The sequence below is a fragment of the Miscanthus floridulus genome, chromosome 17 (assembly GCF_019320115.1).
Source record: "Miscanthus floridulus cultivar M001 chromosome 17, ASM1932011v1, whole genome shotgun sequence".
Taxonomy (NCBI): Eukaryota; Viridiplantae; Streptophyta; class Magnoliopsida; order Poales; family Poaceae; genus Miscanthus; species Miscanthus floridulus.
Window position 1 is genome coordinate 50,426,655 of NC_089596.1, and position 21,544 is coordinate 50,448,198.

Genomic DNA, 21,544 nt, shown 5'->3' on the forward strand with positions numbered 1-21,544 from the left:
ACATGGTCTTCTCCACGTTGTCTGGGTGCATGAGCACTACATGATAGTTGAAACACATCTTGAGTTTGGTGAAGAACTTCACACCTCCAGCCTGTTAGGAGTTCCTCCACACTAGAATGTATAACTTGCCTTTATGTTGAGCATGCGGTAGTCCACATAGAATCGCTTGGCACCATCCTGCTTCATGGCGAGAAGAGCTAGGAAGGAGAACGGAGACGAGCTTGGTCGGATCATGTGTAGACAACATCTCATCACACTACCATTCGATTTGTGACCACGGATCCAGTGATGCAAATGGTGATGAGGTAGTAGGCCCATGTGGTTCATCAAAGAGATTGTCTAATAGGAATAGGAGTCCTATCAGAGTTGCTACATAGATTGTAGGGATGGAAGAGAGGAGGGCGAGGTCCGGGGAAGCGGCGGCGGTGAGTTGGCTCCATGGTGATCCACAGCGCTGGTGACAAGGGGTGGCGGCTAGGGCTTCAGGGAAGCCAAGCAACCAATATTGTTGCTTTACTTAATTTCCACAATAATGTTTATAAGATATATATGTATCCCCTCTAAGCAATCCTATTTTAAGAAATAAATATCCTATTGGGGAAATAGCAAATAATAAAGCATAAGGATAACTGGTCTATTAGCCCATCTAATCTAGGCGCCATCTATTGATCTGGGTGCCACTTAGCCACGACGACGCCTGGCAAATTGGATGTCGGTCATAACATCTCTCCCTCCCTCGACAAACAACTTGTCCTCGAGACGAGCTAGAAGTTGGGGTAGAGATCCTTGAACTCTTGGAGTGGCTCCCAAGTAGCTTCATCTTCTGGCAAACCATGCCACTTGATGAGGACCTGCCAAGCACCCAACAAAGCTGAGCACGATCAGGCACCGGAAGGAGACGACCATCCAGCGTTGAAGACAGGGCTGCTGGAGCGGCTAGAAGGTCTCTGTTGTGTGGCTTCAACATCCCACATGGAAGACATCATGCAGGCGCACCCTCGGGCAGCTGAAGACGATAGGCAACCTGTCCAATGCGTTCAAGCACCTGGAATGGCCTAGTGTAGCGAGGGCCAAGCTTACCTTTGGCTTGGGGCTCCAGGAACTGTGCGGTGCGGTGGAGGAGATGCAACCACACCCAGTCGCCCACAGCAAACTCCACGTCGTGGTGAGAGGCCTCATAGTACTTCTTGGACAGCTGCTGCGCCTAGAGGAGATGCTCACGAACCTCAATGAGGAAGGCATCACAGTCATGAAGGAGCACATCCACCTGGTCGTTATGGGTTGTCCCTGCTGTATACGGTAGTAGAGGCGGTGGGGGCTGACTGTAGACCACCTCAAATGGAGTGGCGCGTAGGGCAGAGTGGAAGGATGTGTTGTAGCAGTACTCCACCCAAGGCAACCACTCAACCCATGCATGAGGCCGATCCCCTGTGATGCAGCGAAGATGCATAGCCAGCACCTTGTTGATGACCTCGGACTGGCCGACCGTCTAGGGTGAAAGGCTGTGCTCTTGCGCAATGTGACACCCGCCATCTTGAATAGATCATGCCACACATGGCCTGTGAACACCGGTTCCCTATCACTAACAATGGAGGAGGGAAACCCGTGGAGACGCATGATACCATTGAAGAAGGGACCTACGATAGACGCAGCATTGTCTGGGTGGCTGAGGGCGATGAAATGCGCATACATGGAGAAGCGATCGACCACCGTGAGGATGATAGATTTGCCTTTGACCTTGGGCAGGCCCTCCACAAAATCCATCAAAATGTTAGCCTAAACCTAGGACGGCATGTCGAGGGGCTACAATAGACCCGCTGGTAGTAGAGCTTGCGCCTTGTTCCTCTAGCACATGCTGCATGTACGCACGAAGTCTTGGACCAAAGAGCTGTCACCCAGGATGAAGAAGTCGCTTTGTAGCCGATGTAGCATTTTTTGGATGCCCTCATGTCCAGCGGCATGCGCCAGCATGATGACCTGGTGGAGCAAGTCATCATGGGCCAACACATGTATGCGGGACCCCTTTAGTAAGGTGCCATGGCTCACCGAGCTCGCTATCCTGAAGCTACTGCACGAGACGACAGGCATCATCAGCGGTGGTCGTGGCCGCTCGAATGTCATCGATGAAGCGAAACGAGGGCCTTGAGATGGCATGCACCCCGGCATCGGTTGCAACGGTGTTGAAGTCATAGCAGGATAGAGCATCAGCCACCATGTTCAACCGCCCTGGGCAGTATTCCATAGTGAAGTCAAAGTCAAAGAGCTTGCTGATCCACTAATGTTGAGGCATGGTGGAGAGGCGCTAATCAAGCAAGAACTTCAAGGTGAAGTGGTCGGTGCGGACATGGAAGCGACGCCCCAGAGATATGGGCACCAATGACGCACAACTTGCACAATACCGATCAATTCCCGCTCGTAGGCCGTGAGCTTTAGGTGACGAGCGGCGAATGGGTGGCTATAGAAGGCGAGCGGTCCCCCATCTTGATGGAGAACAGCCCCAAAACCGGCACTGGAGGCATCACAGTCAACAGTAAATAGCTTGTCGAAGACAAGCATTTGGGGGACCAGCCTTGTTGACAAGGCACGCTTGAGTGCCTGAAAAGCCACCTCAGCCTCCTCAGACTAGGAGAAGGTGTCTTTATGCAAGTGTCGGGTGAGAGGCGCTGCGATTGTGCTAAAGTCGCGGATGAACTTGCGGTAGTATCCCATGAGGCCAAGGAAGCCACGTAGGCCGTGTGTTGAGCACGGTGTAGGCCACGATGCGACAGCGTCCACCTTGTCACTGTCCATGGTAACACCATTGGTGGAGATGATGTGGCCAAGGTAAGCGACCGAAGGCACCCCGAAGGAGCACTTCGAGCGCTTGAGGTGGAGGTAGTGCGCCCAGAGTGCGTCGAGGATGAGGTGGATGTGCTGCAAAATGTTTGTCCCATGATGAGCTGTAGATTAGTATGTCATCGAAAACACAAGGATGAACCTATGCAGGAACGGTCGAACGACGTCATTCATCAGGACCTAAAAGGTGGCCAGTGCGTTGGTGAGGCCAAAAGGCATCACCAGGAACTCAAAGTGGCCATGATGTGTGTGAAATGTTTTCTTTTTTATGTCCTCTGGGTACATGCGCACCTGGTGATGGCCCGAGCGGAGGTCGAGCTTGGTGAAGAAGCGGGCGCCATGGAGCTAGTCGAGGAGCTCATCGACCACTGGGATGGGGAACTTGTCCTTGGATGTCTTGTTGTTGAGCATGCGGTAGTCGATGCAAAAGCACCAAGTATTATTGGCCTTCCACTCCAAGAGGATGGGTGTGGAGAACGCTGATGTGCTAGGCCGAATGATGCCCTAAGTGAGCATGGCATCACACTGCCGCTCCAACTCATCCTTCTAAAGCTGCGGGTAGCGGTACGGCCAAATGGCGATGGGCATGGTGCCGGGCAGCAGGTGGATACAGTGGTCATAGGGGCGCATTGGAGGCAGACCACAAAGCTCCATGAAGATGTCATTGAACTAGCGGAGGAGGCAGTCCATTAAGGGCTAGTCAGGTGCTGCAGCCACCTCACGGGCCATCGGCTCCCGAATGTCATCATGGGGGGAGCCGAGGCCCTTCCACAAGATGCGCCAAGAGCCCCGCGTGAAGGCCATGCACAAGTCCTCGAAGTCCTAGGGGATAGGGCTGAGCGTGCGGAGGAAGTTGACACCGAGGATGACATCAAAACCACCAAGGTTGATGCCGAAGCAACTGATGGAGAACTCTTTTGTGCCGATGGCCAGCGCCACATCATGGGCGACCCCTTCACAAGGCACTCTGTCCCCGTTGGCCGCCAAGACCCTCATGGTGGGATGTGGCACTATGGACAGGCATAGGCAGCGCATGTGGTCGGCGTCGATGAAGTTATGCGTGGAGCCAGAGTCAAGAAGCACCACAAGGCGGTGGTCGTGGATGAAGACATGTAGGTGCATGGCGTTCTCCATCTGAATGCCGGCGATGGCGGAGAGGTAGATTGTCGGCTGGGCTGCTGCATCTTGCGTAGCCTCAGGAGCAGCAGCCTCCTCCTAGAAAGTAGTCACGGCGGCCACCTCAGCTGGGACGTCGTCATCAAGGAAATCGGCCGACTCCAAGTGGAAGAGACGCTGGCACTGATGGCTGTGGACATAGGGCTCGTCATAGTTGTAACAGAGCCCCTAGCGACGACGCTCCAGCTACTCAGCTGGCATCTTCTGATGGAAGGGACGAGCCAGAGCTGATTGGTCGGCCACTGGTGGGGGAGCAGGCAACGCCAGGGGGGCACCCGTGCTCGCTGGTACTGCTATAGCCGACCGGGGAGGCACTGGTAGGCCTAGGCGCTGTGGCAGTCATGCCCCACACTAGGCAGGGGCCGGCGTCATGGCTATGGCGTGGCGCTCAAAGGCCCACGCCAGATGCATGGCCGTCTGGAGATCTTGAGGCTTGCGCAGCTCCATGTCAACCTTGATGTGCTCCGGTAAGTCTCCCACAAAGAGTTCCACCTTCTCAGGGGCGGACAGGTTGCGGGCATGGCACAACACCGCATTGAAGCAGTCAGAGTTGTCCTGGACTATCGACAGGAACGACAGCCGGGAAGGCTCGGACAGGTGGGTGACATGAACCACTGGCCCAAAACGAAGGTTGCAGAGCTCCTTGAAGCGATCCTAGATGGGCATGCCTTCGTCTTGTTCTAGGGCATAGTACCAGGTCTGGGCCGCGCCGGTCAATTGATAAGACATGAGCCAGACACTGTTCGAAGCCAGGGTGCACTGTCCATGGAAGAACTGTCCATAATAGTTGAGCCAGTTTAGGGGATCCTCGGTGTCGTCATATGTCGTGAACTCAAGCTTGTAGAAGCGCGGAGGAGCCATGCCCGGGCTGGCTACGTGGATGGCCTGCTCTGGAACTCAGCCTAGGTATGGCGACGCGCCGATCAGGCCGGCACCAAACAGGTACGGCGAACTGCCACCATAGAGAAGGGTCCCGTCCGAGCCCCCATAGAAGGTGCCATTAGTGTGTTGGTACTGGTGGCTCAGCCCACCGAGCCAAGGCGTGGCGCTGGTGGTGGCTGCTGACGCGATCGTTGCGGCAGTGAAGGGCGGCGCCGTGGTGAACACTAGCCTGGTTGTTGGTGCCATGACATAGGATGGGATCGGCGAGGGGGCCGGCGGCCACCGCATCTAATGGAGCGGAACCAGGGCTGTCGCCTGGATGAAGCCGGCACGGTTGCCTGCATGCCCTGGAACTGTAGTGCCGTCGTGCCGTACCCCGGCATCCCATAAGGGAAAACCGGCGGCAGGAAGGCTGTGGCTGATGGGGGCGGCTGCCTCTGTGTCTCCACGCTGGCAAGGTGGGAATAGATGTCAGCGATGGAGCGAGCAAGATTGGCGACCGCCTTGACTAGGGGGTCAGGAGTCGACGAGGAAGGTGTAGTCGGCGCCGAGGAGATGGGCGGTGCCGGCATGGTGGCTGGCGGTGCAGAGGTGGTGGCAGGCGGTGGTAGGGTGGTGGTGGTGGGAGGAGGACCCGACATCTCTGATACTAGATTGATAGGACTAGGAGTCCTGTCGGAGTTGCTGCGTAGATTGTAGGGATGAAAGAGAGGAGGGCGAGGTCCTAGGAAGCGGCGGCAGCGAGTTGGCACCATGGTGATCCACAGCGCCGGCAACAGAGAGGGGTGGCGGCTAGGTTTTCAGGGAAGCCGTGCAACCAATATTGTTGCTTTGCTTAATTTCCACAATAATGTTTACAAGATATATATATATATCCCCTCTAAGCAATCCTATTTTAAGAAATAAATATCCTATTGGGGAAAATAACAAATAATAAAGCATAAGGATAACTGGGCTATTAGCTCATCTAATCTAGGCGCCATCTATTGATCTGGGCACCACTTAGCCACGCCGGCGCCTAGCATATTGGATGCCGGTAGTAACATTGTCAAACTCGTGGAAGAGGGTCACCATGTGGTGATCAGCATGCCCAATAGCGTCATTGCGGATAGACAATCTGCGGCATCGATGGCTCGATGCTTGTCTTGAGCATGCAGTTTGCTGATAGCATAGCTATTTGCTTTCTCTATTTAGTAACTAGATAGATGATACCCTGCGCATTGCTGTGGGATTTTAGAGGTTTGATGTTGTGAGAAATAGTAAAATTTTGAAAGGAAATATATATTTTTATAATGTAGTGAGAAATAGTAAAATGACGGAAGAAAATATATTATTTAATTATTTTAATGATTAGATGATACACCATGCGTTGCTGTGGGACTTCAGGAGGATTTAGTGAGAAATAGTGAAGTCATGGAAGGGAATATACTATTTTTATTAGAGTCTTCCATGCAGCAATTGCTGTGAGCTCATCGGTGCCTTTCATTTGCTTATAATTTGATAGTGTTCGGCTCGCTCGTCAGCCGGCTTGTTCTGTTTTTTTTTTTCAGCCGGAGCAGTATTTTTCTCTTACAACATTCCAATATGAACAGTGTTTTCAGCATGAATAGCAAATAATCCCGTTTAACCGAACACTGCCTTTGTTGTCTGGTGTGAAATTGGAACCTTGCAGTTGTAGAATGTAGCCACAATGGTTAAAACACCAAAAATAAAATAGCATTCTAGAATAGTCGTTCTGTATGATATCTTTTTTTTCTCGAATACGCAAGAGAGTTGCGTATCATTGTATTAAGAGAAAAAAAACTATCTCGTACAATTATACCCCCTACTCCGGACCTGTTGGTCCCTCGCCTCCCTGCACAGGTAAACAACACTCACTATGGCTAGAGGTAGAAGAAGGGGTTGAGCTCAAGCGCACACACACAGCACAAGCACCAGCGCTGGCCAAAGCTTTGCTCTTTTGGTTTGTGGCAACTGAACTGCCTTTTTCAAACTCAATGCTTTAGATCCTCCACTTCCGCCTTGAGTTTAAAGGGGGGTGCTAAGTGAAGGCCCATCTACTATTGGCCCATATGAGTGTCTATATATACCTCTCCACTGATGGAGTGATTATTCATCTTCTCAGATTTATGCTCAAGTGATGCCAAGACAAGACAGTGTCGCTTGGATTCACACTGCAACCAATCCTCTTCTCTTGTCAATAACCAGCTGTCTCTTGCGATTTCTAGTCGATGTAAGATTTCACGGGCTGTTCCAAGCTGTGCACAGATATTACCAACTTTTTTCTGACTCCAAGATTGAAGAGCACGCGCAAGCCTTTTGAGCTTAATTGAGATATGGTCAAGAGGACAGCTGGTTGTAACCGGCGCGGACCAAGATTGCTCTACAGCTTCTAGGAAGCCCTCAAGCGTCCAGAAACTCTCAAAGTGAAATCTCTTTTTGCCTTGAATTCCTTCCTTAAGACCGAGTAAGAGTCGGTAGCTTCACTCTGCAAAATGCACTCTGGATACAATGCTTCCCAGTCTGCCGTGCAAAGGACACGGTCCAATTTAACCAGGGTAGGGGCATCTCTTTCGTTGGACCAGGTATAGGGTCTGCCCATCAGTGGAATTTCCTTCAGCTCTAGATCATTCACCAGCCGGCGAAATCGACCCATCATCGCTCTGTTTAAATTTTCATTGTTTTTATCCTCGGCCGAGTAAATCATGTTAAAATCACCGGCCATCATCCATGGCCCTCCACAGTTAGCCCTCACTTCCCTGATTTCATCTAGGAAAGCAATCTTCTCAGCATCTTGATGTGGTCCATAAACCCTGGTGAACCACCAAACATGCTCATCGCCGGACTTAAATTTGACTGACACCGAATGCCGCTGTACGTGCCATACATCAGCCTCAAACACTCCATCGCGCCACGCAATAAGGATGCCACCACGAGTTCCTTGTGCAGGGAGGAAAACAAACTTTTAAAAGTCTCGACCAAGAATGGACATGACATCCCAGAGAGATATGTGGGCAAGCTTAGATTCCTGCAAGCATACAACTGCTGGGCGTCAAGAATCAACGACCTTGCGAATATTGTCTCGTCGAGCCCGTTTATTAAGACCTCGAACATTCCACACCAAAAAATTTGGGGAATCCATTGGAAAAGAAATGCGACCACAGATTCAAAGAATTTCACAGCCATGTCTTCCACGGGGACGCCGAGCACATCCGGCGGCACCTCTTTGCCCAAGAGCTTAGCAAGGGCAGTCACATGGCTCTTTGAGAGAGGTTTGTCGAAGAAGCGAGCGCATTTTTCTTTGGAGGCTTCTGAGTGACAGCTATGGTTCTCCGCAAAGCCTAGTTGTCGACGTACTGTCCCGGCTGCTTGTGGGTTGGTTTCTGGCGGCAGCTTGGCTATCCGCCTACTTCGCCTTGGAGGGAGAGTTGAAACAGTGGGTTGGCAACGATGCTTCGGAATAGCTGGGGTGGAGAGAGTTGGCAAGGGCCTGGAGATCCGGTGGATGAAATCCTCCGTAGGCCCCAATTCTACAACTGTCTCGGTATGCTTCTTTCTTGGACGCCTTGAGTAGACGAGAATGCCTGCTTCACCTGATTGCTGGACAGGCGCCTCATCATGAGAACTCAGTTCCATGGGTAGCACTTCTTCCGCTGGTCTCCAGGAAAAAGTAACAGTCTCTTCAATAGAATGTTCATCGAGTTGCTCAGAGGTACGGTTGTATGGGGGTGTCATACACTGCTCGGTAGTGTGATCTTCTCCGGCCATAGGGTCGGCTGCAGCCTCGACCGCAGGGGGACGCGCTCGTTTCGCCGCCTGCACCCTGTATGATATCTGAATTTATATTTGTATAGTTGTGAGGATGACATTGAAGTAGAGGAAAAGCAAAAAAGAAGACCTGGAGACTCAATCAGTTTTGTTGCTTGATCATAGTGTCAAATCCTTAACCATATCTTTCGAATCATATTTTCAATGATATTAGGCAGCGAGGAACTTCATTACCTACCACCAAACTGGGAAATAAGTACATGTATACATATTTCGAATGTAGTAGATAAGTATTAAAGCGTAGTTGTGCTTGAGAAGGTAAACTAAGTCAGCAGTTAGTAAATGAATGTATCAGAAATAAGAAAGTACCTGCAAAGTAAGACCTGCTGATGTGGCAGTTCTAAAGTCAGAAAATTTATCAATACATAGAAGGTAATGGCAGGAAACCTCTGAATGTCTGATCTTCTGAAGTAACCCAATATGACCTTGAAACTGCAGACCATCATATACGCTTGTCGATGGCTTGGCATATCTCTGATGCTCTTCTCAACAGTGGTTGCCAGGACGTCTTGAAGAGGAGGCCGTGTATTTCACGACACTGATGTGAATGTGATCAAAACAGGTGAGGAATAATTCTTCTCAACAGTGGCTGTGAGGACGCTTTGGCAGAGGAGGTTGTTAATTTCATGGCACTGATGTGAATGTGATAAAAAGTGGTGAGGAACCATTCTGAGGAAAAAATGATGAGAAGACATGATTGGTGTGCAGGCAATGGTGACCATCGGTGTTGTCTTGGGAGGTTAGAGCCACAACAAAGTTTGATGAGTGATGACCATGAGACCATCCAATCAGGTGGTGCTGTGGCTGTCAGCCAACAGGTGAAAACCTTTCCATGGTGAAGGAGAACCGGATATGATGGGAATGAGATAGTTGATGAAGCCGCTTGCCTGCCTGTCTGTGATTGATAATGAAGGGCAAAGGTCATGGTCGATCTCTTAATGCCCACGGCAGTTGGTAAAGGTGAGTGGACGCAGAGCTGCAAACTGATTGGGACTGGGGAGAAATGTGTTCTGAGTTTTGGTGAGCTTCTTGCCCGCCTGTCCGTGGTGTATCATTATCATGGTGGTGTCAGTTTCATCTTTCTCCAATCTCCATCTGGACATTGAGGCGAAACACTTATGAGGGAAGAAGCTACCAAGCAAGTAGCATTAAACTGCGAACCTAAATGAAGTTACTTTGTCCCCCTTTATATGACCATACAAGCTTTAGAAGAAGTTGTTTGTTCCTTTTATTACACAATGAACCTAACAATTGCAGATGGTAATGTTATGCTTAGCCATAGTTCTGAGCAGACGTATGATTTATTTGGGTAAATAAATTAAACGTATAAGTTTCACAATCTTTGGTATACCTGAATTTATTTTGGATTGATGCTGGCGCTTTGTACGGAGAATCCAAGAATCTGAGGTCAGAAAGGAGTTGAAAGGGATGAAAGGAGGTAAGGCGATGGGACCGGATGGTATCCCAATCGAGGTGTGGAGATGTCTTGGGGACATAGCTATAGTATGGCTAACCAAGCTGTTTAACCATAGTTTTCGATCGAACAAGATGCCTGACGAGTGGAGGAGAAGTATATTGGTACCGATCTACAATAATAAAGGGGATCTTTAAAGTTATACTAATTACCGGGGAATTAAGTTGATGAGCCATACTATGAAGCTATGGGAGAGAGTTATCGAGCATCGCTTGAGAGCAATAACGCAGGTCTCTATGAACCAATTTGGTTTCATGCCCGGAAGGTCAACCATGGAAGCCATTTTCTTAATAAGACAAGTTATGGAGCAGTATAGGGAGAAGAAGAAGGACCTACACATGGTTTATATTGACTTGGAGAAGACTTATGATAAAATACCAAGGAATGTTATATGGTGGGCTTTGGACAAACATAAAGTACCAACGAAGTACGTCGGGCTCATTAAGGACATATACAACAATGTTGTGACTAGTATTCGAACAAGTGATGGAGACACAGATGACTTTCCGATTATGATAGTACTACATCAAAGGCCGGCTTTGAGCCCTTATCTGTTTGCCTTAGTAATGGATGAGGTCACAAGGGACATACAAGGGGACATCCCTTGGTGTATGCTTTTCGCGGACGATGTAGTGCTAGTTGTTGAAAGTCGGACAGGAATGAATCAGAAACTGGAGTTATGGCGGGAGACTTTGGAGTCTAAAGGTTTTAGACTCAGTAGAACTAAAACTGAGTATATGAGATGTGACTTCGGCACTACTACTCGGGAGGAGAAAGATATTAGTTTGGAAGATCAAGTAGTGCTTAGAAAGGATACCTTTCGATATTTAAGGTCAATGCTACAGTGAGACGGGGATATTGATGAAGATGTTAGCCATAGAATCAAAGCAGGGTGGATGAAGTGGCGCCAAGCATCTGGTGTCCTATGTGATAAAAGTGTACCACAGAAGCTAAAAGACAAGTTTTATAGGACGGCGATTAGACCTGCTATGTTGTATAGTGCAGAATGTTGGCCTACGAAAAGACAACATGTTCAACAGATAAGTGTCGCGGAAATGCGTATGTTGCGTTGGATTTGCGGTTATACAAGATGAGATTGAGTTCGGAACAATAATATACGTGATAGATTAGGGGTAGCACCAATTGAAGAAAAGCTTATCGAACACCGGTTGAGATAGTTTGGACATGTCCAATGGAGACCTCCAGATGCACCGGTGCGTAGTGGAATCCTAAGCCAGGATAGTAACGTGAAGAGAGGCAGAGGAAGACCGAAGTTGACTGGGGTAGAGACAATAAAAGGAGACTTGAAAGGATGGAATATACCCAAAGACTTAGCCTTAGATAGGAGTGATTGGAAAACAGCTATTCATGTGCCTGAACCTTAATTGCTTCTGTTGGATTTCAACTCTAGCATACCCCAATTTGTTTGGGACTTAAAGGCTTTGTTGTTGTTGTTGATGATGATGCTGCAATTTGTTCCATGTGCTTGTCAGCATTGTGTAATCAAGCTTTGATATGCAGCTTAGGCAATTATGCAAGATATCGGGGGTAAAGGTCTGCTTTGATACTGAAAATGCTCGTGATTCTTTCTACAGAGCAGCAGTGAACTTTGTTTTAGATGATTGCAGCAGGTGTTTATTGCTTTTGTTCAAAGAATTTGTTTTGGCTTCAGTTACTCCGTTCATCAGCTATTTGTAAATTTCTGCTGCCAGACAGTTTTTTTTTAATTTTACGTATTTCTTTGTACATACTGTTCTTATTTTATGCTTGATCTGGACTCGTTGATATTTTGTGCTTAATAAAGAGCAGCAAAAGACATCGGTGCAGCAAAACTTAATGGTGAGGATCCAAGGGAGTTTCTCGCCGGTCTTGCTAGCAATATTGGATTAGACAAGTTTTGTGCTGCCACTCTTGTATGTGCATCAATTGCTACTCGTACACGGACATGCTTCTTGCAATGCTGGGTATGGATTTACCTATACATAGCTGCAGGGATTCCATGTTCTTACAATGTTGATTCCATGTTTTTTTCGTCCCTAGGCTTTAGAGATTCAAGGAAAACGGCCAGAAGCACTGGATGAACTTGTGAAGATTTGTAGAATTCATTACATATTTCCTCCAGAGGACAATTCTGTATGTCGTTTCGTTTTAAGCTTGAAAGCTTGTCTTTGGCATTACATTTGTTCTGCATTCATTCTATTTTCACCCCTTTGTGTACTCTGTGTCTTGATGTGCTGGTTGAACTGTGTGGGTTCAAAATTGTGCATCTGGACCTGTGTAGGAGTATAACTAGACAATATTAATTCTTTGTTAGTTAAAGGCTTATTAAAACTAGGAAGCAAGTCCAAGTAAGTTGCTTATGTCCTGTGCGCCTGAGCTAGGACATAGCATGTTTAGACCTGGAGGCCTGAAGCAGCAGATGATGCCTCATATAAAGCTTGGATTTTTTGTGCCAGTTTGATTGATATTTTTGTCGTGCCTCTGTTAAATAGTTTCCCTGGTACATAGCTGAGAGCATATATTTGTCACTTGTATGCAAGATGATTATTTATTTGTCTGAAGAAATCCAACATCCTGTATGCACTGTTCGGTTTTGTTACTGCATTGTTATCCTTACAAGCATAATTGCATTTTATTGTTTCGTACAGGCAGAGATGGAAATGGTGGCTGCTGGACTAGAAAAGAATTTGCATGTTGCCGAGAGGGTTCACCTTCTATATCTATACAGGAGCGCTTGTACTGCTGGTAACGTAAAAACAGCTGCAGAGGCTCTTGGTCTGGTAAGTAGTTTCTGTTAGAAATGCAGCTTAGATCTATTGCTATGTGAAGGGCTGGATATAATCATGTACAAAGTACAGATACCACCCTATACTAGTGACTAAAAGGGGCTGTTTGCTTCTCACCCCGGAAAGCATGCCTGGCCCACGCAAACCAAACACGCCCTAAGAGCATCTCCAGCAGTCCTCCCATATGATTCCCCAATAAAGTGGTAATGGGGCTACTGCAATACAATATCCAGTATTATCGAGGGGATGCTTTTGCAGTCTCCCAATATCTCATCCCCAAGGCCTTGTCCTTTAACCATTGGACCAAAATGTACGTTTGAGATTTTGTCTACCTCTTTCACCCACACTCTTCTCTCCCTCTCCTTTTTTTCTTTCCTCGAGCAGCAACAATCCATACTGGCAATCAAGGTAGTAAGGCGACAAAACAAGGAGGACCTTTTGCTCGGTAGTAGGCACTGATTGAGAGGTTTGAGGAGTAGAATAACCACTCAAGCTTAGAGAGGAACATCGGTTGTGGCCCTTGCAGCCATGTTCTTGTGAAAAATCGGCTCCTCGTGGCCTTGCCGGCCACAATGGCCACAAAGAATAGAAGAAGTCCGCCACCAGCTAGGGCTGAGGCAGCGAGGGAGGCGAGCAACAAAGACACTTGTGAGGTCGTAGCAGCTAGCATGTAGGGCTACTGTCCTGTTGCTGAGCCTGACTCACACCACCAGTGCAAAGACACATCTCCTCAGCCTATAGCTCAGGCATTGCCTCGGCAACTGAACAGTCTTGAACTCAGGACAAAGCCGAGAGAGGAACACATGAAGACGGAGAGTCTCTTTGACTCCGGTGACAGTCACAACAGACTCCGGTGACAATCACAACACTTGCAACATGCAAGTGTTGGAACCACAGAATTCAGCTCCCAAGCTGTCCAGGCAATCTGACGATGGAAGTCCCTCCACGGTTAAGCTAGAAGTCTAGCTGACGAAGCAACTCTATATAAGATACATAGCCTCGTTACGGACCTCATAACTACCACGAAGCAGATACGTGGAGGCAAGACCCTTGAGAGACATTGAGAGATCAATTGCAATGCTCGCAAGCAAGATGGCCTTAGCACAGGCTTTCTCACACAGCCAAGTGTCATAGACAACAAGATCAGACTGATAGGCCTCCATCATAATCCACCTCCAATCGGATAGTCTTGATGGCATCCTCAACATTGGGGGGATACGTGGGTGGTGTGTAGAGAATCGGACATAGCAGACATTTTCGCCTCACCAGTGAGATAAGCCCATAGCTGCTACCCACCCATATGGATCTCCGTGTGAAAAAACAAACTCTCCTTAATTGGTGTCACTGAAAATAATCGGGCATCAAGGAACATGAATGGCACTAAGGCACAACCGTCTTGTCTCTCTTCTCTCTTTTTGTGGAGCTACCAACGGCCCAGAGTGCAGATGTGGCTACCGTTCAGGGCTTGCATGGCCAGCGTATGCGGCAGCCACGAATGGGGTTGTGCGACCTGTGGAGGCGGGAAAAAAAGAGGGGAGGGAAAAAAGTGGAGTTGCTCGCCGGGGAAAGCTTGCCATCCGGCGGCGACGGCAGCAGCCAAGTGAGGATGGAATCCTATCATTAGAGCTCTGTTACCATGTTATCATGTTTTGGCTTTTCGAAATACATTGCTTTTATTATATATCTAGACATAGGGTATATTTAAGTGCATAACAAAAGGTATGTATCTAGAAAAGTAAAAACGTCTTATAATATGGGATGTAGGGAGTACATCTAACAGTTTCCATACACGTGGCTTATCCTGCACCATGAAAACTTGTGTTACATTGTAGAGATCACACTGAATGGGAACTCTTCACCTAAATACTCCCTCCATCCTAAATTATAGGTTGTTTTTGTTTTTTTAGCTTTTACTATGCACCTAAGGTATATGCTATGTCTAGACATATATAGTAAAAATTATGTTTCTAGAAGAGCCAAAATGACCAATAATTTGGAACGGAGTGACTACTTATTTGTATTCGACTGAAGTAAGCACATTGGAATTTTCTCTAATGTGCAACTAGTAAAGTGACAACATGTGGCACCACCTATTTTTCAAATATGTTTTTTGGTCTCACGAACCTATCCGTTGCATATACACTCTTGAATTATACGATTATACGTGGGGTTAAACTATCTTTATGATGAAATGCAGCTGAACAAATTGATTGGATATCACCGATATTACATTTGTTTTCATATTTCTGTCCGGATTCGGATTCAAATACGGATAGTGTCAACTATGTCGGATAGGATACGATTGGATATCGACATCATAAATATGCGATTTGAGTATTCGGATACGGATACGGTATCGGATGTTGGATATCCGGACTCGGATACAGACAGATCTCGACCCCTCTAAACGGATTCGGTTTCGAATACGGTCGGAAAATATCCGTACCGTTTTCATCCGTAATTAAGAGCATAGAAATAAATTACCAACTATGAGCCATGATTTATTCGTTTCTGGCCATATTTCTGCTTATTTCTCCTACGGAGCCTGCTCTATTGTTTATCTTGGACAAGGTCTATTAAAAAAATCAGACACTATTTTATCTTATTATTGTCCTGATTTCTTATGCAGAGTTTGCCAGATGAATGAGAATACACCAGAAGGATTAGTTATGCTTACATTTGTAGTCCGTGTTGCAACGCCCATTCATCAACCACAGATGGAGGCTTTGAAGCCCCTGACGCAGTTTTGGTATTCCTACTTTCTTAACATGCAGTATGCTACCAAGACAAGAATCAAGCATACTGCAGATTTCCTTCTCATCAGATTCTTAGGGACAGATCAGCACGAGGCCCCAAGACTAATGTTGAATCATGATCCGTTCATGGACTTTTAATATAGAGGGGTGCTCTTTAATATTTTTTTTTTGAAAGCAAAGACTCGCAACTTTATTACGTCTCAGGTGGATCGTGAAGGTGACGAACCGCCAAAGAAATTACAAACTCTGGGAGGGGATTAATTCAAACATAGGATTGATCCGGGTCCCATAACAGACCACAGCGAGCCAACTCATGTGCACAGACATTACAAGAACGTGTAACATAATTTACATCAAAAGAAATGAACTGGGTGTCTAGAAGAAATTTAGCTTCTCTAAACAGAGTACCTCTAGCGGAAAGATCATAGTCAGGAGATTTGAGGGCCTTTACCAAAACCATAGAATCCGATTCAAGCTGAATTTGCATCATCCTTGATCAGCTGCCGCGGTGATAGCTATCAAGCATGCATGCGCTTCTGCACATAGAGCATCATGAACATTATCCAAATTTTATGCGCCTGCTAGAATCACGGATCCTTCATGATCCCTCACAACAAAACCCTAGGCTCCACTCTTTCTGTCCTAGATAAAAGAACCATCAAAGCTAATTTTCACATATTTAGAGTTTGGCGGACACCAGCGTACCTTTTCTATCATGTGTTTTACACCTCTCTCTCGCCACTGCATAGAGCAAGAAGGGTTTATGGGCATGGCTCTATGTACAACCTCCGCTGTCGACCACAACTGTTTGCTAGCATTTGCCTTATTGTGTGCCTCCCACCATAAAAAAAGAGTCACATTACTTTCATCTTTGCTTCTTGCTGTAAAGATAGGATTTTCAGCACCATATCCTTTGCTGAAGTTGACTCCAAAAGATCAACGCGGATATGTTTTATGGACAAAGCTATCCAACATTTTTTCACCATTTTACATTTTAGAAAGCAATGCCCTCCATCTTCATCAAGACGCCAACAGACTAGGCATCATGTGTCAATGTCCATGCCCCTGCATGAGATCTTAGTATGCAACGGGAGGCTGTTATGCCCCTGCGTGAGATCTTAGTCGAAGCTCAGCGGAGAGGCAGAGCAAGTAGAGAGGAACAACCGAGCATTCCTCCCCACGACAATCAGGGGGAGAGAGAAGTGTTCTTCTCCCTCATCGGGAAACCAACCTCACCACCGACGAGCCTAGGATAGCACTGAGCGATCCCCTGCCAAGTCTCTTTCTTCTTCGTTGTAACCCCTCGATTTGGGTGCTCTCGAATACAAAGAACAACTGCTGCTAGACATAGGGCTACGATAACATGAACTAGGATTCATCGTAGTGTCTTTTCTTGTGTTCTTGAGTCCACCTGAGTCACCGGAGACGCACACTCAGTGACACCCGATGAATAACAATGCTTGCCATGGCAACCAACCCGCGACAGCTGGCACGCTAGGTACAGGAGTGCGTTAAGTGTGATCAAGGCTCTATGGTGGCCGGAGTCAACCGCCTCGTCGTCATAGTAGGCCGCCCTAGACGGCTCCCTAGCGAGTTATTCATCATAGCCGGTGCCTTCACCCCGGGTTGGGTCCTCAACTCTGAGAGCCTAGCCTATGTCGCCAACTGCTACAATGAGCTTCACCTGGTTGGTCAAGCTGGTGGACAACAAGTCCCTGGCGTCATCTCCCCCACCGGGCCTCTTGGGAGCAAATCTCGAGGTCCTCGCATGGTAGATCCGAATCGGTTTGGGCTCCTGAAAGCTCTAGTTTGGTTTTGGTGAATTGATGAAACCCTAAGTGCTAACCTAGTTCATCAAGTGATCATGAGATAGGTAGCACACTTCAAGTAGAGAAGCAAATGAAGATCATAATATGACAATGGTGATAGCATGGAGATGATCAAGGGCTTAAACTTGAAGAGAAGAAAGAGAAAAACAAAAAGCTCAAGGCAAAGGTATAACTTGTAGGAGCTATTTTGTTTTGGTGATCAAGACACTTAGAGAGTGTGATCACATTTAGGTTTGATAGCCGTACTATTAAGAGGGGTGAAACTCGTATCGGAATGCGGTTATCAAAGTGCCACTAGATGCTCTAGCTCATTGCATATGCATTTAGGATCTAGTGGAGTGCTAACACCCTTGATAATATTTGTGAAAATATGCTAACACATGTGCACAAGGTGTTTGCAGGGTTGAGATGGGTTTGGGTTCGGCGCTTTTGGAAAAATGAAATGCCTATTTTCTATTGCGCCGGATGCAAATTCTTGGTGGTTGGCACATTGGAGCAAGGGTGGAGAAGATAGAAGTGAGAACAGAGCTGATGCCAGCGTCGGTCCAGTGACCGGACGCTGGATCCAGAAGCACCAGACGCTGACTGCCTGCGTCCGGTCGCGTTGACTGTCGGTACAGTGGCTAGGGTTTACCACCGGACGCTGGCTATGTCCGGTCGAGGTGGACCGGACGCGTCCGGTCGAGGAAAACCAGATTTCGACCCTTACTGTACTCGACTGGACGCTGAGGTTCCAGCGTCCGGTCAGTTTTAACCGGACGCGTCCGGTCGAGGTCGGTACCTTACTGGAAACGACCGGACGCTGGGGGTTCTGCGTCCGGTCAGTTGAAGCTGCTGCGTCCGGTCAGCGTCATAGCCGTTGAAATCTGACGAACAGCATTTGAAGCTGGTGACACATGGCGTCCATCGGGCGACCGGACGCTGAGGGCCAGCGTCCGGTCAGTATGACCAGAGCGTCCGGTCAGAGCGCGTTTTGCCCAGTGAAGGGGTATAACGGCTCTATTCGATTGGGGCTCTATTTATAGCCCCATGACCGGCTCAAGGGAGCAATCTTTGGCCATTTTCATTGACATAGCAACCTTGTGAGCCTAGCCAAAGGACTCCCACTCATCTACATCATTGATTCATCATCATAGTGAGATTGGGAGTGATCCAAGTGCATTGCTTGAGTGATTGCATCTAGAGGCACTTAGTGATCGTGTTTCGCTGTGGATTTTGCTTGTTACTCTTGGTGGTTGCCGCCACCTAGACGGCTTGGAGCAGCGAGGATCGTCGAGCGGAGGTGGTGATTGTCTCTGGCTCCAATCGTGGTGATTGTGAGGGGTTCTTGACCTTTCCCCAGTGGAGCGCCAAAAGGTACTCTAGTGGATTGCTCGTGGCTTGTGTGATCCTCATCTTGTGTTGGTTGTGCGGCACCCTATTGAGGGTTTGGCGTGTGAAGCCAATTAGCGCGTGAACCTCTAAGTGAGTGAATCGCCACAACGAGGACTAGCTTGCCAGCAAGCAAGTGAACCTCGGTAAAAATCATTGTGTTCATCATTGATTCTGAGGTGATTGGGTCATCATTGTTATTCATCTTTGTGATTGATTGGTTCATTCATCTACACGGCGGTATAACCCTCTTGATCACTCTCTTTACTTTACCGCTAACTAGTTGACAAGCTCTTTAGTGTAGCTAGTTGTGAGAGCTTTCATGCTTAGTTGGTGTGGCTCTTTAGTTAGCCTTTGAGAGCACACTAACATAGGGTAGTGTCATTGCTCTTGTGTGAATTGACACTATCTAAACTAGAATTGTGGTAGGTGGCTTGCATTTTGAGTAGGCTAGCACAACACTCGCTTCGCCTCATAATTGTCTAACCATTTGGTTAAGTGTTGTTGTAGAAATTTTTATTAGGCTATTCACCCCCCCTCTAGCCATTAGGACCTTTCAGCTCCAACCCCACCGTATTGGAGCATCGCCAAATGTTCTACATCCTGACGAAAGTCCACTACCAGATTACCGCTTGCGAGGTGCTGGCGCCGCCCAACCACTTCTGGTACTACATGCCTTACCTACTATACGGGATCCAGAACATGGTGGCAGTGTTCTAGCTTGAGCTGGAGCATCTCATCAGCCTTAGAGGCACCACGCAATGCCATCCTCTCGGGAACAGTAGGGGTTGATGTCCCCTCCCTGTGAGGCTTCCTCGAGATCCTTTCGAGGTGCGAACTAGAGTACTACTCCGATAACATCGGCTACTACTCCTCCCATGAGTGCTTCTACCTCAATGGCGTGGTCCTCGCCGACGGTGCCTCTGAACTCATGCCTTTGGACCTGAGTCCCACCAGCCACGCAAACTAGCTTCGAGAGAAGGCAGCGCACCTACAGTCTCGGCTAGCGGACCTCAACGTCATCGAGGTATAGCTCGAGAGGCAAAGGGAGGAGTTTGAGCGGCGACAAGTTGCTTAGCCCACCGATGATGACCACACAGGGGCTCCTAGCCTGTTGCGCTTCCCCCACGTGGCCTAAAACATGGTGGTCGCCGCCTGCCAACTCGAGGACATTTCAACACGCAAGACTCGAAGACCAATGAGAAGCTCCACGAGGCAAGGTGGCTCCTTCATGTCGCCCTTGAGCAGCAGGCTAAGAGCTTGGTGTCATGATGCCATGCAGCTACCTCAAGGTCATCCTAGCCGACGCCCATCATCAACAGGGATTGCTCCAACATGCATGCACCACCGATGAGAGGCGGCAGCGATGACCCCTCTGCCGATAGCTCGGATCGTCCATGGACCAGGGGTGCCAAGCCCTGGTAGGAGCGAAGGCGTGAGCCTTCCCCTCACCATACGCCCACGCGTAACCGGCTCGGTGACGATCAGGAAGTGTGCGGCACCATCGAAGCGAGGTGCTACACTCAGGCTAGGTCGTAGAGCCCTGAGCGGCAGGCAGGGAGCCCAACCTTGGGTCGATTTGGCCCCATGGCATTCGGGTTTAGAAATCTTGCACCAATATGAACACTATCTCCACACAGATCGAAATAAGATTGCACATGACCCACACGTCACTTAGGAGTTCCATTGGGTGCATCCAAAATGATTTCTGAGCCTATGGTACGTTCAGAACAAACCATGCACCTATCTTGCATCAAGATCAGCACTATCTCCAAATGGACAGAAACGAGCTTTCACTTGGGCCTCGTCACCTAGGAGTACCATTGGGTGTGTCCAAAATGATTTCTGAGCCTATAGTACGTTTGGCGCAAATCGTGCGCCTATCTTGCACCGATACAAACACTATCTCCAAATGGACCGAAACAAGATTCCACTATGACCAACATCCCCTTGGTGTTCCAACGGGTACGTCCAAAATAATTTCTGAGCCTATGATACGTTCGACATAAACTGTGCACCTATCTTGCGTCAAGATTAGCACTATCTCCAAACGGATAGAAACGAGCTTTCACTTGAGCCTCGTCACCAAGGAGTACCATCGGGTGCGTCCAAAATGATTTATGAGCCTATGGTATGTTTGGTGTAAACCGTGCAGCTATCTTGCACCAATACAAACACTGTGTCCAAATGGACCAAAATGAGATTCGATATGACCCACGTCACCTATGAGTTCCATCAGGGTGCGTCCAAAATGATTTCCGAGCCAATGGTACATTTGGCAAAAATCATGCACCTATCTTGCGTTAAGATTAGCACTATCTCCAAACGTACGGAAACGAGCTTTCACTTGAGCCTCATCACCTAGGAGTACCATTGGGTGCATCCAAAATGATTTCTGAGCCTATGGTACGTTTGACGCAAACCGTGCATCTATGTTGTGTAGCAGAATTGACCAATTTATAAGAGCACCAGTATAATGGGTAGCCCGCAAGTGGTCGCTCTGTCATACTTGAGCCCATATAAATCCGGTAGTCCATCGAGTACCACGAAGGTCTCGATTAACCATCAACATACAACCAAGATCGTACATGATTCAACATACTTGTC

At 48.0% G+C, this 21,544-nt stretch overlaps 1 pseudogene; it reads left to right on the forward strand.

Moving 5' to 3' along the window:
* The window catches only part of LOC136517992 (uncharacterized), a 65,319-nt pseudogene extending 49,480 nt beyond the window's left edge, over positions 1-15,839 (forward strand).
* Positions 15,840-21,544: the final 5,705 nt, after the last annotated feature.